The sequence below is a fragment of the Crocodylus porosus genome, unplaced genomic scaffold (genome assembly GCF_001723895.1).
Source record: "Crocodylus porosus isolate Cpor-Errol unplaced genomic scaffold, CroPor_comp1, whole genome shotgun sequence".
Lineage (NCBI taxonomy): Eukaryota > Metazoa > Chordata > Crocodylia > Crocodylidae > Crocodylus > Crocodylus porosus.
Genome location: NW_017728931.1, coordinates 16270002 through 16284312, shown reverse-complemented (window position 1 = coordinate 16284312; position 14311 = coordinate 16270002). Strand labels below are relative to the sequence as shown.

The 14311-nt window shown below is 39.3% G+C and overlaps 1 protein-coding gene across 4 annotated transcripts in view; it reads left to right on the top strand.

Moving 5' to 3' along the window:
• The window catches only part of ETV6 (ETS variant 6), a 169836-nt gene that overhangs the window by 812 nt on the left and 154713 nt on the right, over positions 1-14311 (top strand). For 2 of the 4 annotated variants that reach the window (XM_019544269.1, XM_019544268.1), the window contains exon 2: positions 11648-11782. The exons of the other annotated variants lie outside the window; for them this stretch is intronic. The gene's annotated coding sequence lies outside the window, so the exon portion shown is untranslated. The remainder of the gene's footprint in view (positions 1-11647; positions 11783-14311) is intronic. 4 annotated transcript variants of the gene reach the window in all.

Genomic DNA, 14311 nt, shown 5'->3' with positions numbered 1-14311 from the left:
GAGAGAGAGTTCTTTTTCAGTAGAAAACTGAATAGAAACATTTCTTTTACAGAAAAGGATGATTTGGTACAATGGGGAAAGACTTCTTTTCTGCAATGAGAGTAACTTGCTATAAATTTGAACACATTGTGCCTGCATTAGTGCTTGATATGCAGATGTTCTACATATGATCTCTCCATTGGGTGCAAAGTGTGTGTGTACGTGTACAACATATATATTTTATTCTCAAAGGTAATCAACAAGGATTTTTTTTAAGTGTGCGGCATCCTGACGACTGGAAAAACAAGTGAGAGACTCTTGATTAACACAAAGAGGAGTTACCTATGCAGTTTGGCACTTAAGAATGCTTGTGTGTTTGTCAATAGAGTGGGGAGAAAAACCCCACTGGTGTAGAAATGGCTTATAATTGGAGGCATATTTTTTTCATTGCTGGAGATAGTATGTTGGATCTGTTAAATTAACACTTAGTCTGGTCCTTCATAGTCTGGTAGTATTGGAGGTTTTGTCCCCTGCTGTAAAGTTTGTGGAAAGTTTGCTACTGTAAAGGAGGTGTAGTCCATATGAGGGATTTTTTGTAATCAAGGTGTTTAGTTGTGTCACTTATCTGTGAAGGTGTCATGCAATATTGTGGGAGTAGAAGTGCTACACACTAAACTCTTTGCCTTACGAGGGGCCTGAGGAGTGCGCTTCTTTGTGACTTGACCTATTGAACATGTTACACTGTGAAGTTTTTCATTTTAAGTGGAGGCAGTATAAAGCTGAGACAATGGTGGCGGGGAGACCAAATTCCATTTTTGATTTTTTTTGGCCAGACTGATCCTTCCTATCAAGCAAATCCATTGAGATGGGGATTTCCTTTTTATCTTTCTCCCTGATTTTATTTTTTAATTATTTTTTTCCCTTAGGAGTAATTTTGCTTCTCTTGCAACCAGGCTTAGTCCTGTTCAAATAAATAAACGCTTTATGGTTGTTTGTCCATGCCTACAAGAAAACAGGTGCTTTCCATTGCATTGTGAGGAGGGGCAGCATGCAATAGAAAGTTGTTATCCCACCTGAAAACAATGGAACTCTGATGGGTAAACTGAATTCATTGGTATGTCCCGTGAGATCTCGGGACTTAGAGAATCTAGTCTGATTTCTGTAATTGGGACAGACAAATTATATATTGTAATAGGTGTTGCGTGTTGGTTAACAGGATGGCCCAAAATGCTAGTATGGGGAAAATCTGCATTATTAACAAAGCAAATAAAATAGCTATTGGTTGGGTTTTTTTGGGGGTGGGGAGGGTTGTGGGGAGGGGAATTCCTAACTAACCCTACAAAAACACAATACTTGTTCTCTGGGTAGGAGAACACTAACTATTAAATAAGAACCAATAGTGTTGCTAAGTGGTTCTTTACCTTGTGTTAGAAATGCATCATTTTTACAAATAAATGATGCTTACTCCTACTCAAGTCAGTGGAAACTCCCATTGACAGTAGTACTAGTCCCTCACATCTCTGTTATGATACATTATGGAGTCATATTATAAGGAATTAACTGCATATGACTTTTCCCATATAGTCCTACTACATCATTTTAATAGTGTAAACATGCAGCTATTTCATTACACATAAGAGACATCATTAGCCGCCCCCCCCCTTTTTTTAAGTAACTAATGGTTTTAAGCATGCTTTGAATTTTGAAAAGTCCTTAACGATGTTATAAGTGTTTTCTGTTCTCATGAGATGAGTATTGCTTTATCAAGAGAGAAACTGGCTACTATGTAGGGGAAACGGTATGTCCACAGTGCTGTCCAATGCACAGAATACACAAAAATGAAGAAATAGGGAAGGTGGTTCAATTTATCTCATTCATAGACATTTTGGTTGCATGGATGATGCAAACTATTCAGCCAAAACTTAAAATTTTAAGTCAAAGATCCGCCCCCCTCCACCTTTTAAAAGTCACACCATTGTGGGTAACTTTTTCTCTTCATTTGGTTTTGAACGGTCATTGTCTTTAAACGTTTATTCCATTCAGAACAGATTGGAAGTCGGCAGTCGGTCAGTAGCTGAGGTAAAAAATCTTTAAGCGATGTGTATGTAACTCGATGAGGCTGATCTATTATTTCACTGTATTACATCTCAGCTTGCTGTGTTTGCTAGGAGTCTATACAGGCAAGAATTGTGCTGTGTTACAAATCTGCTACTTAAACTGATGTTGCTGATCAAGGCAGCATTTGGTTCAATGTTATTGTAGGAATAGCAAAACCATTCACTGGGAGGTTTGAGGTGGAAGTTGTGTTGTTTGTAAATGTATTCTGTTAAGGTGTTTTCCTCCAGCAACAAGGAACAAGTAACGTGCAATAAATTCCACAGCAACTAGTGGGGTGAACCATGGAAAGTTAGGATGGAGGCAGTGAGGGAAAGTGTGAGATTATTGTTGTAGAGTCTTTATATCACTAGAAAACACTGCTTGAGATTTAGGAGACACTTCTGGGGATGATGTGGTGGCATTATAGTGTGTGTTTAAATTTGTTCTCATCCAGTGTGAATTCATGGTAATCTCTCTCTGTCAAATGCTAATCAGCGTGGCACTTAATTTTCAATATGCACAATTTTGCATATATATAAACATTTATACATTTATAAAGATTTGTTCTCTGTGAGGGGGGCAGAAATTATGCTAAGGCCCTGATCTTGTAAATACTAATTTCTTTTACTTTACCTAGCACATCCTTTCCTATACTCGGGTGAGTCATCCCATGAATTTTAACTGGACTGTCCTAACAGTGAGGTTTTAAACATGTATATGTTAGAGTCTGTAGGATTTGGATTTAATTCAGCTTTGAGGTTCAGAAATTAAGATCTAGGGAGTCAGGAAAGAAGAGTTGAAGTTAAAAAGTGAGTTTGCTTTGTTTTGTACTCTTTATGCATTATAATGTGAACTCCTCTTTGTATCATTTTTTAATGTTTTTCAATCAATAAATGAATATAGTACATAGAATATAACAAATCCCAATTTGCATGGTAAATCTTTGTTCTATGGTCAGGATGCTAAGATTGGGAGCTGGAGACTTGTATTCCTCTGACAGACTGCTTCTGTAACAAAGGAAAAGTTGCTCCCTTTTCTTGTGCCTTAGTTTCCCCACTGCTAAATGAAGATAATGATACCCTTCCTTGTAAAATGCCTTGAGCTAAACATTTTGAGATTCCATTATTGAGCATTCAGGATTTCAACTCAACTTTTATTTGCAACTCAGTGGGTCGCAGTTGAAGAAAATAGTTTCAGTCCTTCAGGACCTGGGGCAGAAGTTCAATAAACCGGTTTAACCTAAATCAGTTAAGTTTGATACTGCATCCATCCAGGTTTATCTTAAACTGGTTTTGGCCATTTTGAAAGTGTGTACCAAACTTCAGAAACTGGTTCAAATCTGTAACTCAACAGATCACTTATACCATTTTTGTTTGACTGTTTGCTTGGTTGGTTGTTTGGTTGTTTTTAGTAGAAACTTCTTTTGTTCCTTACTGTGGAAAAAGCTTGAAAATAGGACTTGAGTACAGGCAAAATGAAGTCTCCAAATCCAGGAGGCTCAAACATAAAAATCTCAAAATGCAGGAATAAGTAGAAGCGGAAATCCACTTGTGACTTTTAAACTAATTTCATGACTCTTAGGAATCTGACTCTCTCTCTTTCAATTTTGGGGATTGGTGACAACTGCACAAGTTACCCTCAAAGCTATTCTTCATCCCCTTTAACAGCAGACTGAATGTGGAGCCATGTGATAACTGTTTCTTAGCCCCCAAAGTCAGAAATAGCTCTTGATGAAAATTCATTTAAAATTCCAAATGGAAGCTTCTGTTTGCTGCCTGTAAAGGTTTACAATGTAAACTTAAGAACATAATTTACCCGAACTTGGCTTGTGTTATATTTTACATTAAAACTTCAAATGTAAGCTGGTTCTGTAGGTAGCTCTGAACCAAAGCTTCCCGTATGTAAAATTTTCATAAGTAATTCATGCATGGATTGATGTAAACTTTGCTCCTCCAGTCAGTTATGCATGGCTTCCAAATCTGCAGGGTTTCTATTGAGAGCTATACAGATGCTCAATGTTGTGGGGATTTACTAGGGCTGTGCAAAATGGAAGCGTTCCATTTTGGCCAGTGTTTCAACAGAACAACGTTTTGTTTTTTGGCTTTTGTTTCGAGTCAAAATGGCAGTTCCGTTTCGTTCCGTCAAAATGTTTTGCCATTTCAACCCTGTTTCAACATTTCGCCTGTAGGATATAATGGGGAAGTTTGAAACAGGTTATAAGTTTGTCATTTCTGACCAGACTTGGATGAAACTTGCAGAAATGGCACAAATCATGCTCTCAGAAGGGGCTACCAAGTTTCAAGAAGATAGGTGCAGGGGGTTCGGAGAAACTGCACCCCAAAATCATGAGAGCAAAGCTCATGTCATGTGTATGTGTTAAGCCACAGCAGGGTCAAAACTACAGGGATGGTAGCCCCTGTTGAGGCCACAAAGTCTGCCAAGTTTCAAGAAGATCGGTGCAGGGGTTTGGGGGGAACTGCACCTCAAGCTGCTGACAGGTAAAACTTGTGACATAGATGACTCTGTGCGTGTTAAAGGAGCAGCGGGCTGAAAACTGCAGGGGTGATGGTGCCTTCTGAGGCCACAGAGCCTGCCAAGTTTCAAGGAGATAAGTGCAGGGGCTTGGGGGAAACTGTACCTCAAGCTGCAGAGAAGCAAAACTCGGCAGGCTTCATGGCCTCGGCAGGGGTTAGCATGCCTGCAGTTCTGACCCTGCTGTGGCTTAACACATACACGTGACACAAATTTGGCTCTCAAGACTTTGGGGTGCAGTTTATCAGAACCTCCTGCAGTTATCTTCTTGAAACCTGGCATGCTTTATGCTCTCAGAAGGGGCTACCATTTCTGCAAGATTTATCCAAATCTGGCCAGAAATGACAAAGTTATAGGCTGTTTCAACCTTCCCATTATAGCCCTATGGGCGAAACTTCAAAACGGTGAAACGTTTCGACTTGCCTCGTTTTGTTTCGAGGCTGCTTCGACCATATCAGTTTTGTTCAGTTTTGCTGTTTTGAACTCGAAACGGGTCAAAACAAGACTGGTGGCAAAATTTCACACAGCCATAGGATTTACTGGTTGGAAAGAATTTCCTCCTCTTTCTCCCTCCTTCTCTGCCCACAACATGGTGATGATGAATCCTGTAATTTCCATATTCTGGAAGTCTTTAGTTTGATGCCATCATATTCCTGCCACCCTTAACCAAGGCCAATTCATTACTTGTGGAAAATTTACTACTTGGTTTTTATGTGGAAACTTTTATTGTAATAAGCTAATTCTTCCCACTTTGATGTTGGTAATGCTGTCATTAAGGTCACTGGGTGATTGAGATTGAATTGCAGAAGATCAGAGTTTGGGGCTGGCATACTTATTTAATAGCTGATAAATTACTTAATTGATGTTAGTTAAATTAATCCTCATAAAGCAGAATTTTATTAACATCATCCCAATTAAGCATTGGTGTTTCCTATTTACTATGTATCCTTAGAGGCTAAATCAGTTTCGTAGGAGGCGGTCAATAAGATAATGGACTCTAGTATGTCCCAATTAAGTAGAAGCTGTAATGATGATTTACATGTACAGAACACCTTGGATTTCAAAGGACTTTACAAATTATATACATACAAGGGCTTTTGGGGCTGAGAGAGATGGCATATCAACATAACTGTGAAAAGAACAGTGATAAGTAGAGACAAAACCTTGTGCAGTTACACTAGGGGTAAATGCCATTCCTTACAAAACATATTCTCTGTTCTTTAATGGCTATATCCAACAGAGATTCAGTTATGGAAGTTTTGTACAGAACACTTACCTAGTGAGCCATCTACTTGGAGGAAGAGCAAGGCTAGCCCTTTTTTTGGCTGAGTTTATGGTTCCTGAAAGACTGTTTATTTTGATGGTAAGTTACTTTGAAAAGTTTGTGAGCCTATTTTAGGGTATTTGTATTTCAAGGTGGACATGACAGATGCTCCAAAATTAAGCCATTCAGAAGTAGTGATAGCTTCTAAAAGCACTGATTGATTGATTGATTTTTGGTTTTCTTTGCCCCTTTTCTCCCATCCATGAAGTGGGGATGATAACTTTTTACATCTGTGGGGCAGAGCATTTATTAGGGTAATCACTAGGAGTGTCCCTTGTTTGTGCCCATTTTCTAAGGAGATTTCCTTTTCTTCCTTGCCTTTTACAGCATCTCAGACTTCTGAAATGTTTGTGAAGTTTGCCAGATGTTGAATGCACTTGTACTTCTAGGTTGTAATTCAGAATGTTCCCAGCATTCAAAACCACGTTTTTGCAGCACAGTCCAAACCAAACTGAGTACCACTCTGTTCTTAGGTTCAAACTGAGTAAAGAAACCAAGCAGGCCTCAGAAAAATGTCAGCACTTGTAACATCAAAACTGCTGAAGCAGCTTCCAATAAATGCTGCTTATTTCTTCAACCTACAAACCAAGCCAAATTTAAACAATATTCGTTCAGCTGTTGTTCCTCTGAAATTGCATGCATTCAAGTCAACAAGTGCTCTGTTTCCCCCCTTCTTAACTGCATGCAGCGTTTAATAATGTTGCGACTAGATTTTGCTGAAACTTTTACAGAAATGTCATCACCATGTATGAGAATAAACATAGCAAACTTCAAACTAATTTAATTTGGTCTGAGAAAAGTTAGAAGGAACCATAGATGTGGGGCTTATAATGGATCATGCATTTCAACAGATAGCTGTCACTACTTCAGTTCTAATATAAAGGAGCTGAACTTCAGGGTGGATTGGTATTGCAGTTAGAGAACATGTGATGCATGATTCTTCTGAAGATTATTCCACATGATGCCACTAAAAGTTCCTTGACTTTTGAGCTTCTTGTGTGTGCTTAGAAGTCTTAGCTTGTTAAAATAAGTGTGTGCATGTTCAGGAATTAAATCAGGGTTAAGACAGCAAAATAATGATGTTCACTAGAGTTGCATCATGTGGAATGTTTTTGTATGTGAGGAGTAGATAAATGGCACCATAAATTGCTTAAAGCTATGTGAAATGCCATAAGCAGCACTGTGTGCACCATAGAATTATCTTATCTCCAATGTACACTAGAATGTCTTCTAAAATACTTTCTGATCATCATAAACTTGAGTTGGGGATGTTGTAGTTTTACCAGTATTGAGTGAGTACTGTTTTTCTCTGGGGTTTTCTGGGGTTTTTATTTGCCTTTCTGTCAGCCAAATTAATTATTTTCCTTTGCTTTCAGTATTGTTTAATGAGGTATCCTTTAAGATGTTTGCTTGCTTTTTGAGTTCTGCTAATGCTGCAACAGAAGCAGAGTTCAGGACAATTATTTATTACTATCATTATTTGCACTGAAATATGAGCATCGGAACTCCATGTTATCGGGTGTTGTGCAGGCACATAGTAGGAAGCCAATTTTTGCCCCCCCACCCTTGCCCCAAAAATAACAAAAAACAGAGTTTAGGCCATTTCCAAGAACAGCACATTGAAGAGAGAAACCACAGGGATAAGGGAAGCCATACACTAAACAGAGGTAGTAAATGTATGTCCAGTTCAACAGGTTTCTAATGTGATTAAGCCTGCTAGTTAATATTGAGCCTGATTCTTAAAATAGTTCAGCTTTCATTTAGGTACTTAAAGAAGGACCTGATTTTTTCAAAAATGTCATTTAGACAACACTTAGACTGATGTGCTTTGGAAAATCTGGCCTGTAGAGGTTTAAAAAAATCTAGCTTGGGGAAGAGCCTTGGCTGGAATGCATCACTGGATGGAGTCTAGCAGAACTTTGAAAACTTTTAATTTTTGTAAATGTTTTGGACATTCCATTAAAATATAATAATAAAATAGTATCTGCTGTAGAATTTTAGAAAATGAGCTTAAAAAAAGTAAGATATTCCTTATATCTTTTCATTAAATTCTTTGGCCTCTGTGGTTTCCTCCATGTTAAATTTTATATTCTCATCTATTTTATAAGGAGTTTCTTGGCCTAATTTGGCCCCACCTGTGTTAAGTGTTTTTAAATAAGTAGGGGTGCACCAATTTAAAGATTTTCCTGGGTGATACCAATAGCTGATTTTTCACCACGCATATTGGCTGATACTAGTCTGATAACTGATTTTATAGGACCACAGTTGAGCAGCATGGAAAGCAGCTTCCTGCTGGTAAGTCTATAGAGGGGAAGAGGTGCAGGAGAGGGAGGAGGCTGTCTGCTGTGGGTTCCGGGCTCTCTGTTGTGCTGCCTTTGCTATAGGAGCCCTGTGTTGGCCTCATGCCTCCAGCTGCTAGGCAGGTAGGGAGCACAACTCGCTGCCCCCAGTGCATGACTCCTGGGTCAAGGGCAGCAGGGTGGAGAGCCCCGAGCCCACAGCAGGCAGCCCACCTGCCTCTTCCTCGTGCACAAATCTGGGGGGAGCACATCCCCCCACCATTCCCCCACAGAGGGTATGGTGGGGTTCAGTGATGGGGAGCTGCCCCCCTCCCCACCCTTCCACACACCCTGTACAAGCCACCTGAGGCTCTGTCCTGCTCCCCACCCCAGCCTTGGGTCTCATTCACTGTTTGGGCTGAGCAGTGCCCCCAGCCCCTGCTCCTACCCCACTCCCTCCCTTACCATGGGGGCCCTGATCTGCTCCTTCCCTTCCACAGACTTACCCACGGGGTGCTGCTCTCCACACTGCCCAGCTACATTCCTGGCCACATGCATGCACGTGGCATCCAGGGGCCCCCTCCAGAAGGCATATAATATTTATCCATTAACGTTATTGGCTACACAGGCCAAAAAAAGCCGACAGCTAATAATGTTAATTTTCCTTTAAGGGTGCTGATCCAATATGGCACCAATATATCGGTGCACCTCTATAAATTAGTATAGCTCCTATTAACTCTAAAATAGTAACACAGTATGTCAATATAGAAATCCAGTATAGTATACAATAAGATCTTTTTATATCACCAGGTTCTTTTTCCCAAATATCTGGTAGTATTTTATCTGAGAGGTCAAAAACTTTTACTAGCCACCATCTACTAGAAACCACCATCACTTTCTATAGCAAATGGCATACAAAGAAATGATGCAACGATCATTGCATCTTACTACCACTGATGCTGTAGCCTGAATGGAACTTTTACCTTTTGGGTTGACAGGAGACGGCCATTGGTATCGATCTGGAGCGGAACTTGTAGATCTGGAAAGCAAGATACCTTTACCCTTCAGGTCCTGCACTCCATAGAATTCTACAGTAGACATAATTTTCAAATATATGTTAACAATTGTCCAAAACACCTGTCAGTGGAAGAGTCTTACTTTTTTTAGTTTTATGGAATGCCATGGAAATCCAGGAACTAGAGTGTTAGGAAATACTCCTGATTATTGAAAGGCCCAGGATAAAATGGCAGGGCCCAGCAACACTGACACCATGATTAAGTCACTGGTCAGATTCTCCAGTTAATGGATGAGTTTATCCAGTAAACCCATATTTCCCTTTTTCCTTTTTTAAAATTGATTGAATTAGTGAACGCTATGAGCAAGCATGTTTGTGAAGTTCAGCTAATGTGTGTGTAGAGCTTTCAGAAGGTGTAGAAGGTGAATAATACTGCAGAGATGTTATTGGGGGGGGAACTCTTCCTATTCTTTAGGAATTTATTGGAGATCTATATGAGGATTCCTCCCCATGAAGGAAGTAATCCTTTTTATTCTAGCTGATTTAAGGTAGGGAAATATAACAGCATGTTCTCTGCAGCCTCTAACATGGTGTGGTTTTAAATTTGCACTTGCCTGAATATTGAGTCTGCTATATAGTTGCCAGTGCGTCAAAATCTAGGCAAAGAAGCCAGGGCTGAAAGGCCTGTGAAGGGGTTAGTTTAGGAAATGTGATGTTCTTGGGTGGGATGGTGGTCACAGCTATGATGGAGCCTAATGGAAGCACCGTACCAAAGCAGTAGGCCCCTCCTCTCCATGCAAACAACTATCAGCTCAAGCTGTTCCAGTTATTATGCTCATTTTACTGCCTTTGAGTTGAGGGAGAATAACCATACTCTTAAATTACACAGAGGCAACACTTGAACTAAAGGGAGTGATTGGATTAGCAGAGTGATTGGATTAGCAGGTGTTGTAATTTGAGCAGTCCTGTCTCAAATGGGACCGCTTTACTAATTCCAGCTCCAGCATCTTCCTCCTACCTTTCCATAGCCCCCAGCAGCCAAACTAAAGCATCACGTACTTTGAGCTATAGACTTCTGTATGTGGATGGGTTCTTGGTGAGAGGCAGAACCTGAGTTATCTCAAGCAAATAAGGTATTGAAGGACTTGATGGGACATGGCAGAAGTGATGGTGTAGGTGAAAAGGTGAAATAGCTAGCGAATAAGTATCTTACTGGAGGGAAATTGATTCTTCAGTTCCTGCCAACAGTTTCAGGTTGTGACCCAAGGCATTGATTGCCAGGAATGGATATCTCCATTCTTTTCTGAACTTAACATATCTGAGTTTGGATATGTGGCAGATACATAAATATTTGATTCTGCATGGGGTTGTGCCACCAGTGAGTGGATTCTTTGGGAATTGCACATAAAAATGGTCAGTGGTGTCCAGTATGAGATACATACTGCATTGGTAGCCTCACTCTCAAACGTGTGTTTGCTTCTGCCATTTTTACTTGAAAGGTCTGGAAGTTAATTGGGGTCTTGCAGTACCCTCAGAAAGGAACATGGTACTAGCATATGTGCATGTTGACTCTATTATTCCAGAGCTGCTATCAAGAGGCAAGCTGAGTCTGTGTCCTGCAGGTGCATGGGGGAAAAAGAGGGGAATTTATGCAAAGGATTCGAGAAGCAGCTAGGAAGGAACTGGCTGTCTGCAAATTAACTGGGGGGACACTGTTTACCAGGGCGCCCCTTGGGGTTACTAGGAACAACAGCCATAAAATGACAGAGAGCAGATTTTAGATTAGACATTACGAAAAAATGATTTACAGTGAGGGTTGTCAAAATCTGGACTGGGCTTCCAAGGGAGGTAGTGCTTTCCCTTGCCTTGGAAGTCCTTAAGAGGAGACTGGACAGGTGCTCTTTCCTGCCCAGGCAGGGGGTCAGACTTGATGATCTACTAAGGTCCCTTCTGACCCTAAAAACGTATGAAATCTATGAACCGTCCTTTTGGAGGCTCCAGTGATTGAGTTGAAAGCTAACACAAAGGGCAAGCTTGTCCTTTCACTCTTCCATGGCATGACTACCGATTCATAGTGAGTAGGTTACAGAATTGGTTTTAAAACTTGAAGCTAGATTTAGGTAAGGATTTGGGTAGTCTTGATTTACTTTCTGGGTAAAGTAGAGAGAAAATTCCACACTTGGGAATGCTTTTATAGGGTCTATGCTTGGTTAGTCTTATGAAAATAATTACTTATAACTAAACTTTCCACCTTAGTCTCCTGCAGGGACCTGCTTGCATTCAGACTTGCTGTTTATTTGTAACTAGGAAAATATCTGGGTGGGAATGGAAATGTTTTTGATTCACTAGGGGATTTTAAAAAGTCTAGTTCTTTAGGAAATGGACTAACAGGAGGCTGGTTTTGTTATTTTAATTCTTCAGATTCAAGAAAGAGAGTGAAAAACCTTCATGGAATACATGGAAGGGGAATTACAGATCAGCCTTTGAAAAAAGCAGAAGTTGTCTGGTTTTGAGGAAGAGGCATTGTTCACTTCCAGGAGCTGTACATGGGTTGAAGTATGTCTTTCCAAAGGCCTCTGAGTTCCCACTGTTACAAATTTGAAATGTGTTCTTGAAATCCCCAACATTAACCCCCTTTCATGCAAATGATAAATGTGAAAGCTAAAGGTGGAAAGGAAAATGACCTTTCTTAGGAATGGAGGAGAGTGTATTTGCTGTGGTTTTCTTTTGCTATTCCCCAGTTCCTCTACTGCCCCCCTCCACTCCAAGGCCCTTGTGTGTGCACTGAACTGAGGCGCAGCTGCCATCCCCGGTAATTCTAGCCCCGTGATCATCCACAAGCTCTCTTGCAGCTTATCTCGGCTGGAGCACACATGGGTGTCCTAACTGCTGCTGTCAGAGCTGGGCATTGAAGTAGAGGCTTTCACGCCTGGCCACATAATACTTGAGGTAACTGGACTGTCTTCTTCAGAATTGGCTATTCATATTTGCATAGACCTTCAGCCAGGCTGGACTGATTTAAATCACCAGTTCTTTTAGTCTTGTGTTAAATCATCATGTGAAAGACACTGATCTAAAAGATCAATTTTAATAATTTTTTACGTTTTGTATTTTTTGGGGGGGGGTTCCACCTTAAAGAGAAATTTATTTGCATTGGCTAGTAGAATTTACTGATTTTTTCGATACTAACTATTGGCATCGCACTAAATTGGATATGTCTTCTGGCTAATTGTACTTAAATCTATGTAAGCAATTAAATAGCATGACATATGTATTTAGATTTCTTAAATTTTACATTTCCTGTCAGATAATTGTGAATGGTGCATTTATTACTTCCTAGTCGATTAATCTTTTGGTTGTGATTGTGTTAATGTTTAGCCAATATATTTGGCTATAAATTGAAACAATTAAAATATATGAAAGTAATCTTAAATATAAAACATGATTTGATAAATTTACTTGCAAAATGAAGTAACAAGCATATTTAAGTTAGTTTTATTTAATAAAAAGGCATTTATTATAAAAGTGCTATCTATAATAAATTAAATGGACTGATTGTTTCTGGCTGCTGTGATTTTTTTAGAACAGGTAGATCTCCTTATTTCTTACCTGCTTTTATTTAGAGATTGGAAAATAAACTTTCCCATCTTTTCAGCTTTCAGTTGGCTTCTCAGTTTTGAATTAGCTTGTCATTGAACTAAACTAATTGAATAAATTAAAATGAAGAAATGTATTCTTTGTGTACCTGGAGAAGAGGCTATGATTATCACTGGCAGTTCTTAACTTCAAGTTCTGGTTTTAGTTGCTTAGCTGGTGATTTCCTTCAGTTCATCTGTCTGACTTTCTTTAAAACTTCAACAGCAAACATATGTAGAGGTTTTATTTTATTTTCTAATTTAAATTTAAATAATTTTAATGTATTTATAGTAAGTATAGGTCTTAATATAAGCTGCTATAACTTCAATTTTAAATTATTTAAGTTTATTTTTTTTTTTTAATGTTTAAAGAAATAAACTTGTTGTATATTTGTATATTATCCATTTTAGCCATCCTGATTTTTAGGCAGAGCTAAAATGGTAAAAAATATATATAATTTCCTTTATACTAAATTCCCATTTTGAACTATAACCATAGGGCGCTTGTATGCCTTGGTCCCACAGGGATGCAGCCAGTGAGACAATGTGAACATTACAGAAGTCACAGAAGTTTAACACACATTGGTATTTATATGTGCAATATATAAGAGCCATCTTACCCATGGGTGAGCCACCCTGTTTCAGATGAATTTGTATAGTACTAATTGACTAGAAAGCAAGAGACATTACAGGTGCCTATCTCAGGTAAAGGAAATAGAGATCTTGTCATCAAAAGAGGACTCTTGCCATGGTTTTGGAACAGTATCCCCTGTTACGATGAGCAAAAACTAATTGCAAGATGCATAATAAACTTGTGAGGACCTAGAAGGTTGTAGTAACCCAGTTTAGAAGGGTGGACTGGTTTCCAGTAGGGGGCTAGGACTATTTTTTCTAGCCTGTGCCCCAGCCAATAGCTAAATCTACCAGAGCTGAATAGACATGTGGTAAATAAGCTGTCTGCCCAACAGAGGTGTTGAAGTGGTCCCTGAGATAGCACCAGCCCAGCTCTCTCTCTGCAGCTATTTCTGATGGTTCAGAAGAAAGTATTGGTAACAGAGTTTTAAAGCATTAATTCATTGGTCAAGGAGTATATATCTAGTTTTGTATATTTGTCAGTATATATCTAGTTTTGTTGTTTTAATTCTTCAGATTCAAGAAAGTGTTTGAAAAACCTTTGTGAAATGCATAGATTTTTTTTTTTTCTTCTTTATTAGAACCAGTTGCAGCAAAATTAGCAGCATACTCACTTGGCTTCTAGGGATTCCTTCCCTGCTATTCACTTATCTCCTCCCACTATTTGCTTTTGCAGAGGAAGGCTCATTTAGCTGCCTCACTCTGGAAAGCTGCAGTGCTTTGAGATGCTGAAGTGTCTGTTTATTTCTCTTTCAGACTCTCTTTAACTGTGTATTATCCCTGTGAAATAGGGAAGTATAAATTCCCCTGGGGTCTC